Source organism: Vicugna pacos, chromosome 9 (assembly GCF_048564905.1).
Source record: "Vicugna pacos chromosome 9, VicPac4, whole genome shotgun sequence".
Classification (NCBI taxonomy): domain Eukaryota; kingdom Metazoa; phylum Chordata; class Mammalia; order Artiodactyla; family Camelidae; genus Vicugna; species Vicugna pacos.
In genome coordinates, this window is record NC_132995.1 from 26,868,203 (window position 1) to 26,884,714 (window position 16,512).

The following is a 16,512-nucleotide window of genomic DNA, read 5'->3' on the forward strand; positions in this document are numbered from 1 at the left end:
CCTGCAATGGATTTGTAAGCTATGCCACAAAGGTTTGTTTTGTTTTTTCCCTTGGGCTTGGTATTCATTCACTTAGCAAATATTTCTTGAGGACTTACTATATGCCAGGAACTGTTATAATTTCTGGGGATGAAGCAGGAAACAGAAAAAGACACAAGTCCTGCTCTCCTGCAGCTTATGTCCTAGTTGAGGAGTGACTATGCCCCTCAACACAAGTACTTTCAGCAACTAATGAGAACATAGAATCAGGTGCAATGAAAGTAAAGGACTGAGCGAGGGTCAGGGAGGAGTGAGAGCTTTAGCTAGAGTGGGCAGTGCAGGCCTCTCTGAGGAAATATTTGAGTTAATACGTGGCTGAGGAGTATGTGGATCCAGGAGGGCCTGCTCCAGCAGAGGGAACAGCGAGAGCAAAGGCGTGGGCATGGGACAGAGAGCACAGTCACTGTGGCTGAAGTAGAGCTGGGAAGGAGAGGTGGGGAATCAGGCCCTGAAGATTATGGTCCAGAGTTTGGAGTTCATTCAATTACAACAAGAAACCATCGGGGGCTGACAATGGAAGAGACATCACTCTGGCTTCTGAGAAGAGAAAATGGTGTGAGAGGGACAGGACAGCATGGTGGCTAGTAAAGGAGATGTGTCAGTTAGCTATGGCTGTGTAACAAATTTTCCCAAAACGTAGTTTAAGGAATGTAATTCCTCATGAGTCCACAGGTCAATCAAACCATTCTGATCCAGGCCAGGCTTGGCCAGTCTAGGCTGGGCTTGTGTGTTGGTAGGTTAGCAAGTAAGCTCACTGAGGGTTGGCTGGTCTACAGTAGCTTTGACTCAGATGTCTAGTCTCTGCTACGTGTGTATCATCCTCCAACAGGGCTTCTGCTTATGGTGGTGGCAGCATTCCAAGAAGTGCACTCAGAACTGGTACACTGTCACCTCATTGCAGTCTCTTGCAGCCAGAGCAATTCCCAAGGTCAGCTCAGAGTCAAGGGTGGAGAAGCAGCAAAGTCATATTGCCAAGGGTCTGGATGCAGAGGGAAGTACAGGATTATGCACACTTTTGCAATCAACCTACCACAAGCGGCTACCATGTACTTCAAGCAAGAGAAGTTGGAGGCTTAAAGTACAGTGATCATGGTGGAAGCAAAGAATTGAGAATATGTGTTGGAGGCAGAGCTGACAAAATTTGGCACTGGATTGGATGCAGGCATGAAGGAGAGGAGTCAAGGATGACCCTTGAGTCACCCTTTGTCCAGGGTGACTGTCGGGTGTGCCTAAAATGAGATGGGCAGGAGGCAGGGATCCAGCTGAGGCTGGTTAGGTGGGAGACACCACCAGCATCCATGATGCTGTTCCCGTGGTCGTGAGGGGCCACTGGCAGGCGTTCAGTAGGAGAGTGATGTGGTGAAGGACAGATTGGACGGCAGCCCACGTACCCAGGCTGAGAACAGCAGATGTTTGTTTTCTCACAGTTTGGGAGGCCAGAAGTCAAAATCAAGGTGTCGGCAGGATCATGTTCCTTCTGAAGCCTCGAGAGAAGGAATCTTCCTCTCCAATTCCAGCTTCTGGGCTTGTGACATCACTCCAACCTCTGCCTTCGTCTTCATACATCTGTCTTCTCTGTGTGTCTCTGTTTTTCCTGTAAGAACACCAGTCAGATTAAATTAGGGGCATGCTATGACCTCATTTTAGCCTGATCATATCTGCAAAGACCCTATTTTCAAATAAGGTCACATTCCGGGGTACTGGGGCTTAGAACTTCAACATATCCTTTTGGGGACACGGTGTAAACCACAACTCAGAGAAACCAAAAGTAAGGGGTTGGGGGCCCAGAGAGGGGCAGAGGGTTCCCCAGGATCCCCTTGAGCTCATGACAGAGCTGGAGCTGGAGTGCTCACTCTCAACACCCTCCTGAGCTGGCCCTCCCGGACACACTGCCCATCTCTGCCCAGTACAAGTGCCAGAGTTTGGGCCCCAGGTTGCTGTCCCCGGGATCAGAGCCATCACACTGCTGGGACGCTCAAAGAGCCAGGTCCTCTAGGAGATTGTCCCCATGCCCACCAGGCCCTGGTTCCTGGACTTGCTTATATACCTGCAACCCTTTTGCACAAAGTGAGGTAATTTTAGCAGGCGGTCAGCCCTAGCCCCTGCTGAGCTGAATGCCGCCTCCTCAAGGGACCACTTGATGCTCCCAGACCCTTGAGTGGGAAATCATTGTGGCAACCCCACCTCTCAGACCCCAGATCTCCTATAGAGCTGATGCAGGCTTCCCTGGTGTCCAGCATGGATGGGAAAAGGGAGGGAAAATGAATGCAGGAAAGAGACTTTGCTCGACCCCAGCTGCTTGGGGCCACATGGGTGCTCTCTGGGGGTCCAGGGACCTCATAGGAACAAGGAGCCCTTGATTCAGCTTCCTGATATTCTGGTCAAATGAGCTGACACTGAGCCCCAAGATTCACAGGTAACGAAAAGCAAGGAATGTTTGTTAGCAACCTCAAAGCAGGTCCACCGGCAGACGGCACCACCTGCAGCACACTGCACTCTCGTAGTTTTTAAACTCTTAAAGGACCTCTGAATGGTCCCCTTATATTGCACTTTTCTCAAAGAGTTATCACCAGACACAGAAACAGAGGTACGTACCAGGAGCAGATTCACACAGGTACAATCCCCTGGTTTATGACAAAGGTGACACTGCGGGGCCGAGGGGGGAAAGATGATCTTTTCAATAAATCAGGCTGGTCAATTAAATATCCATCTGGAAAAAAATATTGACCCTCTGCCTCCCACCATATGTAGAAATCAGTTCCAGATGGATGCAGATTGCGAAAGCTTTTAGAAGAAACACAGAAGACAAATCTCCATGACCTTGGCATAGGCAAAACAAAAATTTTAATGGAACACAAAAATCCCCCAAAATCAGAGACAATATTATTAAATTGTATTATAGTGAAAGCAGAACTTCTGCTCATGAAAAGGCATCAATAAGAGAGTGAAATGGCAAGAGAACCAAATGGGAGAAGATGTTTCTGAGAAAGTGCTCACACCTGGATGACATTTTTTTTAACTCCTATAAATCAATAAAAGGCAACTCAACAGAAAAATGGCCAGAAGTCTTGTATAGATACTTTACAGAGGAGGTTAGCCAAGGGGCCAGTAAACGTGAGAAATTTCATTAGTCAACGGGAAGACAAATTAAAAATACCAGGCAGTACCGCTAACAGCCACCAGAATGGCTAAAAGGAGCACCAGTACCCGTGGTTGGTGGGGATGTGGAGCAACCAGCACGGGACACATGCTCACCACACCATGGAGATGGTAAGTTGGTACAACCGCTTTGGAAAATTGGCAGTGTCTACAAGAGTCGAAATATACACCTTCCCCACGGTCCAATGTTTTCGTTCCTAGACACCCACTGAACAGCATTGTATGCATATGTGCACCAAACATTCAAAGCAGCTTTACTCAATATAGTCAAATTCTGGAATCAGCCCAAATATCCATCAAGAGCAGAAAGGATAACTTGCAGTGTATTCATATAACGGAGTACTGCCTAAAAAGAGAACGAACAAATATGGATGAATGAACCACACAAACAATATGGCTCACAAGAAGCAAGATGGAAAAGGAAAGCGCTGTATATTTCCACGTACACAACAGTCAACAATGTTAGGAGTCAGCACAGCGGCAGCCCCTGGAGGAGGGTGTGGCGGGAGGGGCGCGGAGGGGGCCCCTGCTGTGCTGGTAACACGGGTGTGGACGGGTAAAAGTTCCCTGAGCTGTGCACGTGGATCTGTGCCTTTTATGTGGGGATATTGTACTTTAATCAAAAATACCGTTAAGAAAAAGTGTACTAAATGTTTTTGTAAGAGAGTTCTGGGTTCGTTCGCTAAAAAACAGTACGAGCCTCAGAATGGAAACGGTTCAGCTTCCGTCCATGTGCAAAGTGGTGTCAGGGGGTCAGACTTCCAGTCATAAGATAAGTACGTCCTGGGGGTAAGTGTACGGCGTGGTGACTGTGGTGGATGAGGGGGTGCTGTGTAACATTTGGGGGCTGCTAAGAAAGTCGATCCTGAAAATCCTCATCGTAAGAAAAAAATCATGTTGTACACCTGAAACTAATATGAAGTTGTGTGTCAATTACATGTCAGTTTTAAATTTTTTTAAATAAAATAAAATTCAAGAAGAGCCTCCAAAGTGAGGTAGTTCAGGTTCCACCCCTCCTATCCCCTCCACAGCGGCAGTTCCCCCTCAGCGCCACCAGGTGGGGCTCGATCACAGCGGAAGAGCCGCACCTGCACAAGTCTGACCCGGCTGCTGGGACTGCCCTCAGCCCATGCGCCGGGCAGCTGCAGCGGACCCCGGCTCCAGCCTGAGCCCAGAGACGGTGGGGAAGCCCAGCTACTCACACACCAGCTGAGGGCCCTTGGACACGTCACTTTTCTGAAGCTTCAATCCTTCCCCCAAAATGAGGGCAAGAAACGCAATTTAGAACAACAGTTAGGTATCACTTTATACCTAATGAGACAGGAAAATACTAGTTAGCTGGGGAATGCCAAGGTTGGCCCAGATACAGAAATGAAGGAAGCCTGAAGCCTCCCGGGTAGGTAGTGCAGGCCACCGCGGCGTTTCTTGGTGGAGTTACACACAGACATCACAGGGACCAGCAATTCCACTCCTGGGTGATTCTTCCAAAGGAGTTCTGTTAACAGGAAATATTTTTAAGGATGTTCACTCAGTGTAGACAGGGGTAGCTGGGTGCTGGAGGCCCTCCATGCCTGGGAAATAACAAAACGTGGTGAGTGAAAAGGTGGGATGCAATGTGACACACTAACCTTCATACAAACTAAAAATACATACATATGAGCAGTGCATTGCTTATCAGAACATATATAAATGCCTTAAGACAGCTGAAATAGAATTAGGAAGGGAGGGGAGAAGGAAGGAAGGAAGGAAGGAAGGAAGGAAGGAAGGAAGGAAGGAAGGAAGGAAAAGTGTGGATGAGAAAACTAAGTTTCTAGGGTTGTTATAAAAAGGATCTCAGGGAAGTTTCCGTAAGTCTCTAGTACTTAATGAGAACCCCATAAATGATTCTTCTATTTGTGCCTTTATACGTTAATATTTATTGGGTGCCTACTGTGTGTCAGGCAATGTATAAAGCTCTGTAATACAGTCATGAATAAAATAGACCAAAGGGAAAAATTCCCGGCACCATGGAGCTAAACATTCTAGTAGCTTTGTGTCTTCTTTCGCAAACCTAGAGATAAAAGAAATGGTGCATTTCCCTAAATCAAATTACTATCAACTCATTTTGTGGATTAAATTTTGTGCCCCTGCCATGCTGGTCTGGTGGGAAATTCGATTTCAGGCCTCAGTGGGGTTCCCTCCCTACAGCCCCAGGGTCCCGGGACATTCTGCAGAGCAGTACATGGGGTGTGCAGGATTCCCAGCATCTGATGTCAGTCTACACTGGTCACTGCTGAATTCCTGTGTGTCATGGACCACAAAAGCCTAAAGGTTCCCTGAACATGCTCAGCTGCACTGGCTCTGCACCAAGCGGATGCAAGGATTTCTGCTGGGAGGCGCCCAGGCTCCAGTCCTACCTCCTGAGATGGGCTGCACTGCCATGTCTCTCCAGAATGCCTGGCGCCCCCAAGACACTGCTGACAACAACGGTGCATGTACCTCCAGTCACGGTAGCACTCTTGTCTCCTGGCTGTGCTTTCTTCTCACCCCACTACTCTCCTCAAAGGGCCCAGACTTCCAGGCCAAGGAAGGCAGGCTGGCTGTCTGCAGACACCTGCTCCTGGCCTGGCAGCAGGTGAGCCAGAAGAGCCGCCCTCCTCCTGGAAGGTGGCGGAGGGAGGGAGAGACTCAGACAATCATGCATAAGGAATTCTCAAGCTTTTAACTTCTCCAAGTGTGCAAGCAAAACACAAATCAAAGTCACAATAGACGGTCCTGATGTCATTCCTGTTTCTAAGTTTTGGTTTATCCAGAGCACAATGGCCGAGCACTCACTGAGTGATGTGTGATCTAGGCACTGGGAGGGGGCCTCCAGTGAGTGGTGTGATGGTGGGTGGGGTTGGGAAGATGATGACAACAAGGTGGCTGTCGATCCAGGTTATCTGATTGCCAACAGTAACCAACTCTGGCAGGAAAGAAAAATGTGTGTGTGTGTCTGTAGACATGTGTGTTAGTGTACAGGTGTACATGCATGTATACAATGTATGTGTGGGGTGGGGGTATCAAGTAGTTTCTAGACTCAACCCAACCACTTCCAGGTCTAGTATCTCTGCCTGAGATACAAATTCCAGGGAAAGGGTCTCATTGTCCTCTCTAAGGTCAGGGCCCCAACCCTTGGCCCAGAGAAGATGAGGCATCCTTACAGACCGTTCCTCCAAGTCCACGTGCAGGGGGAGAAGGGAGAAGGTAGTTCCCCAAAGGGAACAGGGGTACTCTTCAGTCGTCTGTTGCTGGAGAAGAGATTTTCCCCAAACAGTAACAGACATAACTGCCTCAGAGTTTCTGTGGATCAGGAATTAGGGAGCAGCTTGGCTGGGCGCTCTGGCTGGGGATGGCTCAGGAGGCGGCAGTCAGCTGTCAGTCAACTGCAGTCATTTGCAGGCATGGCCAGGGCTGAGGACCCGCCGCCCGGTGGCTCACGTGCGCAGGTGGCTGGTCAGTGCTGGCGCAGTGGGGAGGAGGCCTCAGGTCCTCCTCGGGGCCACTCCACGGAGCCACTCGCATATCCTGACGACATGGTGCTGGCTTCTCAAAGAGAGTGAGGCAGAAGGTCTGACCCCTTAATGCTCTCACCTCAGAAGTCACACACCCCATCACTAATGCAGCGTCCTGTCGGTCACACAGCTCTGCCCTGTTCACTGTGGGAGAGGGTGACACGAGGTGGAGAGTCAAGCATCACGAGGGTGGGGAACCCCCTGAGGGACCAGCTGCCACAGGAGCCATTAGAGGAAGAAGGGGGCATGGAGGTGAGACAAGCAGAAATAACACGTTCCATGCAAGGGTGATGCCCTTGGAGCTCACTGTCTAGAGGCAGAAGGTAAGGTGTCAGAGCCAATTAGTAATTATTCAGCCAAGAACACCCACCTTAATGGAAAGAGGGTAGGAACCCAAAAAGGTAGCGAGTAACCTTGGCTGGAGGAGCCCTGGGAGGCCTCTTAGAGGAGGTGACATTTGAGTCGGACCTTCAGCAGGAGTAGAAAGAAGCTCACAGGGCAGAGATGGGAGGAAGCGCAGTCCAGGCAAAGGAAGGGGTGGGAAGCGGGTGGAGCTGGCTCTGCTGATGGAATAGGAGACAGCAGAGAAAGCCTCTGAAATGTCCCAAGGGCTGCCTGCCTGTGGGGGTTCTGTTCCAGGCCTGCCTTGGCTTTCAGCCCCCAGGACTTGAATTTCTGGGAGAATGGACTTGGTTTCTCTGCTGGAAGTAACCCCCCCCCAGCTCACTGGCCCTCCAGGGGGAGATCAGGGGCCTGCCCTTCTAGGAGAAAGGCTGGACTCCAGCTGGACCCTGCCCTCCCCCCACCCCCACCAAATGAGAGGCAGGCTTGGAGGGGGGTGCCAGTCAGGGCCCTACCGACCCACTGGGCTACCCCCAGCCGCCGATCCCACCCCCCAGATACACACACAGATTCCCACTGGCAGCAGGTCGGTGGGACAGAGCTCCAGCAGGGCTAGGGGAGCCGTTTTGCCTGGGCATCCTCCTCCCCCAGGACACGTTAGGCAGGCTTCGCTGGTCAGAGCAGGGTGAGTCTGCAGAGAAACGGGCTCAGGAGGGCTTCACGTCTCCAGAGGGGAGGGGGCCGTCTGGCTCCAGCTGTAGAAGCAATGAAAGGGAGGCACACAGCACCCTCTCACCCCCCTCCCCTTGGTAGAATGGAGGTGGAGGAGGAGGAAGGGGAGGAGAGGAAATCAAGATACAGGCAGCAGTGCACTGGGGCACCCTAATTAGTCAAGGACCAGAGTCAAGTCCACGCCTCCTGCTGGCAGAGCCCAGTTTCTGGGAGCTGGGCCCCCACTTCAGGGCCCCAGGGGCCTTCAGGGGCTGCCACCAGGAACCCAGGCAGGAGGGTAGGGGCCACAGCTCTGCCCACCCCTGGCACACATCTCCTGGGCCCACACTGAACACCACCCCACTAGCTCCAAAATAAACTCTCGGGTCCAAAATAAAATTCTCCGTGCCCACTGAACTTGGAGGGAGAAGTTTTGTCCCAGATCTGCAGAAACCTCTGATGTGGAGGGAAGGTCTTGAACAGTTTAAACACTTAAGCAGCTCTGGGCCCTGGGGAAGCCTGGGTTCTCTCTTTAAATCATTCATGGACTAAAGCATTCAATCAACTTGCAGCCAACATTCACTGAGCTTTTCCTATGTGACAAAGACTCTGAGCCCAGAGATTCTATGATGAGCAGAAATGGACGTGATCCCACTGCATGGAGTTTACAGGTTAGTTGGGGAAATAGGCCTTAAATAAGTTTAAAAAATACATTATTACTAATTGTGATGAGCACTGTGAAGAAAAGAATGGGTTCACTTGTAGAAAACAATTGAGGAAGGGGTGACCCCTTTCAGAGGGTGACCAGGGAGGATGCTTTTGAGGAGGCGCTTTAAAATTCTGCTCAAGTACAGCAGAAGTGAGAGTAAATGAAATTAATCAGGATTGATTAATAATGTCTGCCCTGGCCACTGGATTAGGAGGTGGTGGCATGCATGCCAGATACTTGTTTCACCTGGTTTGTGCCCTCACTTAGGATCCTTGCTACCTAAAGAAGAACTAGTAGGTGTAACTCGAATTCTCCTGGGATTCACCATGAGATAGAGTGGATGAACACTTGCAGAAGGAGCCATGATACAAGGCAGCTCACTAGCTTCATTACTAGAAAAACCAAGGGAGTGAAATGGAGTGAAATAGAAGCAGTGAGGGGGTGATCAGTTGCCACTAGGGTGACGTCAGTGAGGCTTTGAAGGACATAGGACTTGGGAGCTTGTTGAAAAGAAGGCCCTCATTTTCAAAAAGAGAAGGCACTTCGCATCAGTGGTGCAACTTTCTGGCTATGGCCTCAGTTGGAAGGGCACTGGATTCCTGCTCTGATCTCCCCCACAGTCATAACAATCCCTGCTTGAAGGCACTTCTCCACATGTGCTCAGAGCACCAGCCTCACCACAGACCCTCAGTGAGAACTGACCTGCTTCTATCCACCTTCCTGCACTCAGCATCCCATCAAGTGGCCCATCAAGGTGACTCAGGGCTCTCCATTGCCACTGCAGCTGGTCAGCCCACTCAGACCCCACCAGATGCAAACCGGTGTCCTTGAGAAAAAATTGTTAGGTCAGTCTAAATACCCTTAGAGCAGCCTGCGCCTGCCCTTCACTGCATGTGCCACAATTGTAATCAAGCTTTTCTATGGCTCATGATTCACTGTAAGTCCTAAGGGTATGGGGACAGTGTTTGGCATATTCACCACCGAGTCCCCAGTGCCTGGCACATCGTGGGCCACTTAACAATTGAGTGAACTATTATAGAAGAGAAAGTGTTGGGACAATGTTGAGAAGCTGAAAGTTTTGGCCTTGCCCCAGGGACCACTGGTCCTCCAGGTTTCAGAGTGGTTGGCAAAGGGTGACAGCAATATGGTGGCAGGTCCTCTTGGGTCCAGTTCCCCAGCCTCAGAAACGGGAGATCACCTAGAAGAGGTGTTGAGTCTACATCTTCTGCCTCCTCCAGCCCACAGCCTGGCCGCCTCTCACAGATTAGAAGAGGCCAGTGCTTCCTGTGCTCAGTCTGTGGCCCCCTGCCACGTCCTGCTGCCTGTGAGGCAGGATCCTCGCCCACCAGGAAGCTAAAGGTCCTTTTGGGAGAGTAGATTAGACGGACAATGAGATGGGGAAAAATCCACAAGGAATCAGTGTGTGAGAACTCACCAAAGGAATTCAGTGAGGATGGGCTAGTCTCAGAAGGCTCCTGGGAGTCAGGTCTGCCAGGACGAGTGGACCCTGGACAAGTGGGGAAGAGGCTCTTCAGAGAAGGGGACCTTCCATGGAAGAGAGAAAAATGCAGTGGGATAAGGGAGGATATGGGTGTGGTCAGAGGTAGGTGTGGGGACTGGGCAGAAATGCAAAGCGGAGCCAACCTTTGGTGAACCTTGGTTGCGAGCCTGGGATTTTGGTGTTGAGCCTATGGACAATGGAAAGCCACCAGGACCTTCTAGACAAGGAGCCCAGAGCTGGCTGTCTGGGGCTTCAGGGGTGATGGGCGGAAGACAGACCCATGCCTGCTCTGGAGGCCAGATCTTGTAGACAAGGGGAGAAAGACCCTGCGGAGTCAGCACTGGATGATTCCTCTAGCCCTCAGTTTTCAGAACGTGCCTCGAGAAGGAGCTGGGCACCTTATTAGTTCCCCAAACAGCATGTCTTCCCTAGATCAAGACTCCATTGGAAACACAATGGCCACAAAAGTGGTTTTTGTGCCTTGGCTTTCTGGGTTTCTCACTCCCCCCCCCCCACTCCAATATCTATTCTCCATTTTTGGCCAGACAAAGCCCATCCCAAGATGCCCGCGTCTCCGTTGTAGCTAACATCTGTCCTTTCTCACCCGCGCACGTACCCATCTGCGCCTCCACGAAATCTTTCATCCCATCCATACCATAAGGATTCAAAGTAAGGAGGTTCGTGTTGTCAAAGAAGCCTTGATCTGAATGCCTTCCCCCCACTTTCTCCTTAAATGAGTTGTTAACAGGAACCCAAGTGTCTGTTGAACCTAAAATACTTTTTTTAAAAAAAAAAATAACATTTCAAGGTAACTTATGGCGCGCACTTTAAGAAGCGAGGGCTCAGCGTGTCCCCGACAGCTTCCTCCTTGAAGCTCTGGTCTTCAGGGCTGCGGGAGGCATCCAATCAGACAGGCCGCCGCTGAGGGCCAGGGGAGGAGGGCTGCGGTGGTTTTATTTCAGATTTGAGCTAAGACCATGAAATGGAAGGCAGGAAGAAAAGTGAGTGAGTGAGCACGTGTGTGTGCCTGTCTGTGTGTGTGCGTGTCTGGCACGGCCAGAATAATGAGTCGCACTAATTCATAGAATTCCATTTTGGCCATCACACACGGCTCCCTTTTCTCTTGAAGGCCACTTTGAAAAATCCCGTTTTCATAAGTCATTTACTTCCCCTAGGAGGGCAGGCCTTCTAAAAATATTCCCCATTTCTTACACCTCAGAAGCAAATTATTTATGTTAAAGTAGCTTCGTTATCCTGGCCCCACTGGGCCAGCTTGGAAATGGAGGTGACTTCAAGAAGGCACCATTGTCAACGGCAAAGTCCTACAAGGGATGTGCTCCCCAGGAGCCAAGGCAAGGCTTTCCACCGAACCTGCAGGGCCAAAAGAGCATCTGCAGGTCAATGAGGAGAAGTTCGGTGGTGATTTTCCCATAAATATTTACGTACCAGGCATGGCTCTAGGCATCCAGCAAACCACAGTGAACAGACAGGTCCACACTCACGGAAGTCATGTCTCAGTAAGGGGAGATTCACGCTCGATGAAAACACAGGTAAATGAGATGTGTTGAGAGCGTGAGGGTGAAATGAGGGGGTGCCCTCTGAAGGGCATACTTGACATTGTTCAGGGTGGGTAGTCAGCATCATTGGAAGCGACATGCAAATGACAAGCCAGTATGCAAAGATCTAGGAGTTGTGTTTTGCAGGGAGAGAACCGCCCAGGGCTAAGGGCAGAGATGGGTAAGCTGGGGGGACCTGGAAGAGGCGCAGCCATCTAGGCTGGGGCAGAGCGAGCGGGGCAGGGAGCCGGCCAGGTGAGGTCAGTGGAGCCAGGAGCACGGCCCACACGGCCTGGAGGCCGAGGCCAAGCCAGTGAGGTTTTGTGCTACCATTCACTCTTCATGCTGCCCCAGTCCATGAATGTCCTGAGAACTCAAACCCCACAAGGTGAGAGTGCCCCACTAGGAATGGGGATGCTGGGAAAGTGGCCAGGACTGGCCCACTGGTTCCTCATTCCTCACTCTCTCTCCACCCGGGAAAATGCAGTTAAAAATCACCTTTGGAAAGTCGGAGGGGAAGCCAGGCACCAGGGAGGGAAGGGACATGCTCTAAATGGAGGTGGAACCCAGCATGGGCCCCGCGGGGGTGGGGAGAGCTCGGCTCCTCCTGGAGTCAGTCCCAGGCTCTGTCCTCGCCCAGCAGGGGAGAGGGAGGTAAGGAGAGGGCTGCGCCTTGGAGCAGCCCCTCCACCCTCTCAGGGTCCGAAAAGCAATAGAGTCTTAACATTGGCAAACCTGAGGGCTTTCATGGGCCGAGGCAATCCGTGCGTCTCCGGAATGACGGGCGCCTTCTTCTCACCAGGCACGCTTCCCAGCAGCCGGTCTGGGCCTTACAGAGGGGCCGCCAGGCCGGGGGCTTCCCTGCGAGGCACACAGCCCCGGGCTCGGGGTGCAGGCTGGGCCGGGCCAGGGTGGGGAGAGCGGGGAGGCCACAGTTAACAAGAGAGTGGGCTCTGACAGGCAGCCCAGGATGAAAGGCCGGCTGTGAGCAGCCTCATTACCACGAGCCCCAGATGAAGCCTCTATTATGGGCCTAATTGGGAGAGTTCATTCTTAGGTGCCATTGTGTGCTTCAGAGAGGCCGGGAGGGTTCACTCAGATGCTGGGCCTTCGCTCGGGATCTCCCTGGTTACCTGGCGGCGTGTGCCAAGCATCAGGCAAAGTGAGGACCTCCCTTTACCAGGTTCTATCTAGAAGCTGGAGATACAGGCGGGAGCAAAATAGAACCTCTGCCCTTGGGAGGCCTCTTGGGGGCTGGGAGGATGTAGGAGAGAAACAGCCACAGACAGCAAGAGAGCTCGCATGGCAGGAATAGCCCAGGGCATGCCGAGGGGGCTGGTAGAGGCTCCTGCTTCAAACTGGGGGTGGGGAAGCCAAGGGAGGCCTCTGAGGATAGAGCGGAGTCGGAGTGAGGGGAGGCATCTCCAGCTGGAGGGAACACATATACTAAAGCCCCGATGAGGGCCCAGGAAAATGGGGTGAGAGGGACGATGATACTGGGCATGAGGGGGAGACCCAGCCGTGCAAGGCTTGGAGACATGGCCGGAACTTAGAAATGGAGCCTTAAGTGGGTTTCAGTGGAGGAGGGGCAGGATCTGTTTGATGCTTTGTACTCACCAGGGCCACCACGTGGGGAGAGATGGGCTGAGAACCCCTGCCTGGAGGTTCTTACAAGAGTGGCCCTGGGTGGTGGGAGGGGGCTGCTTTGGTGCTGCGAAGGCCAGAGATGCAAGAACACTCAAGTCCCTCCCTACCGATTCCCCCTGATTCTCTACAAGGTGCTGAGAGAGCTGTCCACACAAACAAGGATGGGGGACCCATGATCCTCTAAAACCCACATCTTCTGGGGCACTGAGTCTTAGGGCTGGTGGAGAGGGCAGAGAACCGAATGTATGCAGCTGATGGGGCTTAACTTTACCTCTCAGGTGCCTGCCTGGAGGAGGTGTGAGTGAAGAGGAGAGAGGCATGATAGGACTTGCCTGGAGTGACCCTAAGACTGTGCCCAACACTCCAGACCTTAAATTTTCAGGACTCACAGAGGCTGGATTTCCTATGTGGCTCAAACCTGTATGTTTTAAGGCAGGAGTCAGCACTGACTGGGGATAATGGGGACGGACCTTGAAGATCCCAAAGACCCTCCAAGTCCTTAAGTCGTAGGATGCCCCCTGAGTCCATGAGTCAAAGGATCGAGAAGAGGTGGGAGATGCTCTATGGTCACTCCCCCTCCCCAGTGATGGGGTCAGCCTGCCAAAGGAAGGTGCCCAAGTCCAGGCCCTAGGACTCTGAACTTTTTCACCACCTTTTTGGTGGCAATATTTGCCACGTTACCCTTCCGGGACTCCGGAAGTGGGTTAGAAGCCCACTCCTCTTTCATAAGGATAATAGTGGCCAATACAGTGAGGCCTGAAACGCTGCTACCCCATTTATGAGCATCCTCAACCCCAGATCACTGATAAGGACGAGATTCAGAAAAGTGACATGAGTTGACAGCTCAGTGGTGAAGCTATCTTATGTCAAATGCTAGGCTCTTAGCCTCCTGGTTAAGCCATGAAGGATGGCATTTGGTGTCTGGTGGCACACTTGGAGCAGCAGGGCCTGCCCTTTGCACTGAGACACTGACAGGCATGTTCACAGAGCCAGCAAGGAGCTGGAGCCCTGCTCAGGGGTCTCCTCCTGAGAAACTAGGGACTGGCCCCGCTGCAGGCCCCCACTGTGGGCCCAGGCTTTCATCACACCCACCCGACACCCCGAGCAGGCAGGGCCTTGGCTGGGTGTCATTGTCCCTAACAAGTTAATTGTAACGGTGGCAGACGTCTCCCCCACTCCCGCCCGGCCCCCATCAAAGCATTCCCGTAATGACACAGGACCATGAAAGAAAACTTGCAGGTGGTTAAATGAGGTTTCTTGCCTCTGCAAGGCAGTGGGGAGGGGAAGGGCTGTTTTGTTTAAGGAGAGCTGCCGCGCTGCTTTGATGTGAAGCCCATTCTCTCACGGAGAAGATGCTTGTGAGTGAAGCCAGTGCCGGGGCGGGCAGATACTCACAGCATCACTTTCCTCGGCAGACAGAGGCAACAGGCAGAGACAAGGCACAAAGCATGGCCAGGGTGAGCACAACCAGCTTGCTCTCTTGTCTTCCTAGAAGCACTTCTAGACACAGTCTGGAGTGAAGCTCAGTGCTTGCCACTCCTCAGGTCAAAAACATACGGAGGCTCCCCATGGCCCCACAAATGAGTTTTCAGACTTCCAAGGAGTAAGTATGTTGTGGAAGTTAGGAATCCTTTGGTTGCAAGTGACAAAAAAACCATAACCCAAGGTGGCTAAGCTATAAGAGTAACCTGCTAGCTCTTATTAACTGATAACCCCATGGCTGATTTACCTTCAGATACAGCTTGATCCAGGAGCTTAATGGTGTCATCAAGGCCTGGGTGATATTTACCCATCTCTCAGCTCTTCTTCCATTGTGGGCTTTGTTCTCTGGCAGGTTCTTCTGTCATGGCAAGGGGGCTGTAGCTGTTCCAAATGCATCCCTCTCAGCTTTGAGCCCAGTGGGAGGGAGACCCAATGCTGCTTGGCTTGGATAACAAGGACCCTCTGAACCGATCGTGTCAGCCAGGGCAGTGGAGGCTCTAATAGAACTGGGAGCTGAGCCTGGAACTGCTAAGCTAGTTCCAAGGACGTCCCCAGCCCTAACCAAACTAACATCTCTTACTAGGGACCCAGGGGGACACGTCACCCGATATTTAATCACAAACCAGTTTATGCTTTCAGCCAGGGCGGCTGCATCTTAGTATAACATTATTTCCATGAGTTCTTTTATTTGTCCTGATCAGTCCTCCTTCCCTCCAAGGGTCCAAGGCTCAGGGTCCAAGGTGAGGCTATTTTCATGTGTTCACCTTTCCAAGCCCCAGAAGGGTGGACCCCCCCCCCAGGGGGAGAGTCTCCTCGGTAACCTAGCCCAGAGGAGAGAGAACCAGGGATTGATTGCTCAGGCTCCATGGTCCTGGTTCCACCAGGAGAACTTATTTCACCTCCAGCAACCTCTGTTTCCCCATATCTAAAATAAGGATAATACAAATATCTAAGTTCTAGCCTTGTCAGGAGAATTCAGTAAGCTCACACATATGACGTGCTTAGCCCGGTGCCGGTGTAGAATAGGCACTCCTGCAGAAGGATGTCCCTGCTGTGCATCGCAGCAAAGCCGAGCTGTCTATCACAAGGGTGGGGTGGCCAGATGGAGCTGGAAGGTGACCCATCTGGGAGAAGTGCCCCAGCATCCTCCCCCTCCTCCTGCTAACTGCTCCCCAATTTTATCAGTGAAAACCAACCCTCTGCCATTCTAGGGAGACAGTGGGCTACAGGCTAAACAAATTAGATCATTTGAGAAATATTTGTGGAGGCCCACCCACCCACTAAACCCACAATAATGCGTAACTACTGTGTGTTGACTCCGAGGAAGGGCCAGGCATTAAACACGGCAAGGCACACACATTACCTCACTTAAGCGCAAACCCCGATCAAGTGGGGACTATCATTAATCCTGTTTTCCAGACTTGGAAACATGCTCAGAGAAGGTAAGTGCCTTGTGCAAGGTTGCAGAGCTGACAGGTGGCAGAGCTGGCATCCCCACCCAGAGCTGCTGGCTTCCAACCTGGGCTTGTAACTATCAGTGCTCTGCTGCCAAACAGGACAATCACAGAGAGGGGGTGGCCCTGAGCCAGGTGGGCTGTGCGGCCACCACCCTGCCCTCTGCCCACCTCCTGGAGCACGAATCCTGCCCCTGCAGCTCCAACCTGCAGCAGGAAACTCCAGGCAATAGAGCCAGTCCTGTCTCGCTGGCTTCCCTGGCCCCGCTGAGAGCCCCCTGGGGCTCCCTCTGTCTGTCTGACCACAAACACGACGTGCCCTCCTCCCCAGAGAGCCTGACTGTGTGGGTGGGCTTGAGAACCTGGGACTGCATCCATC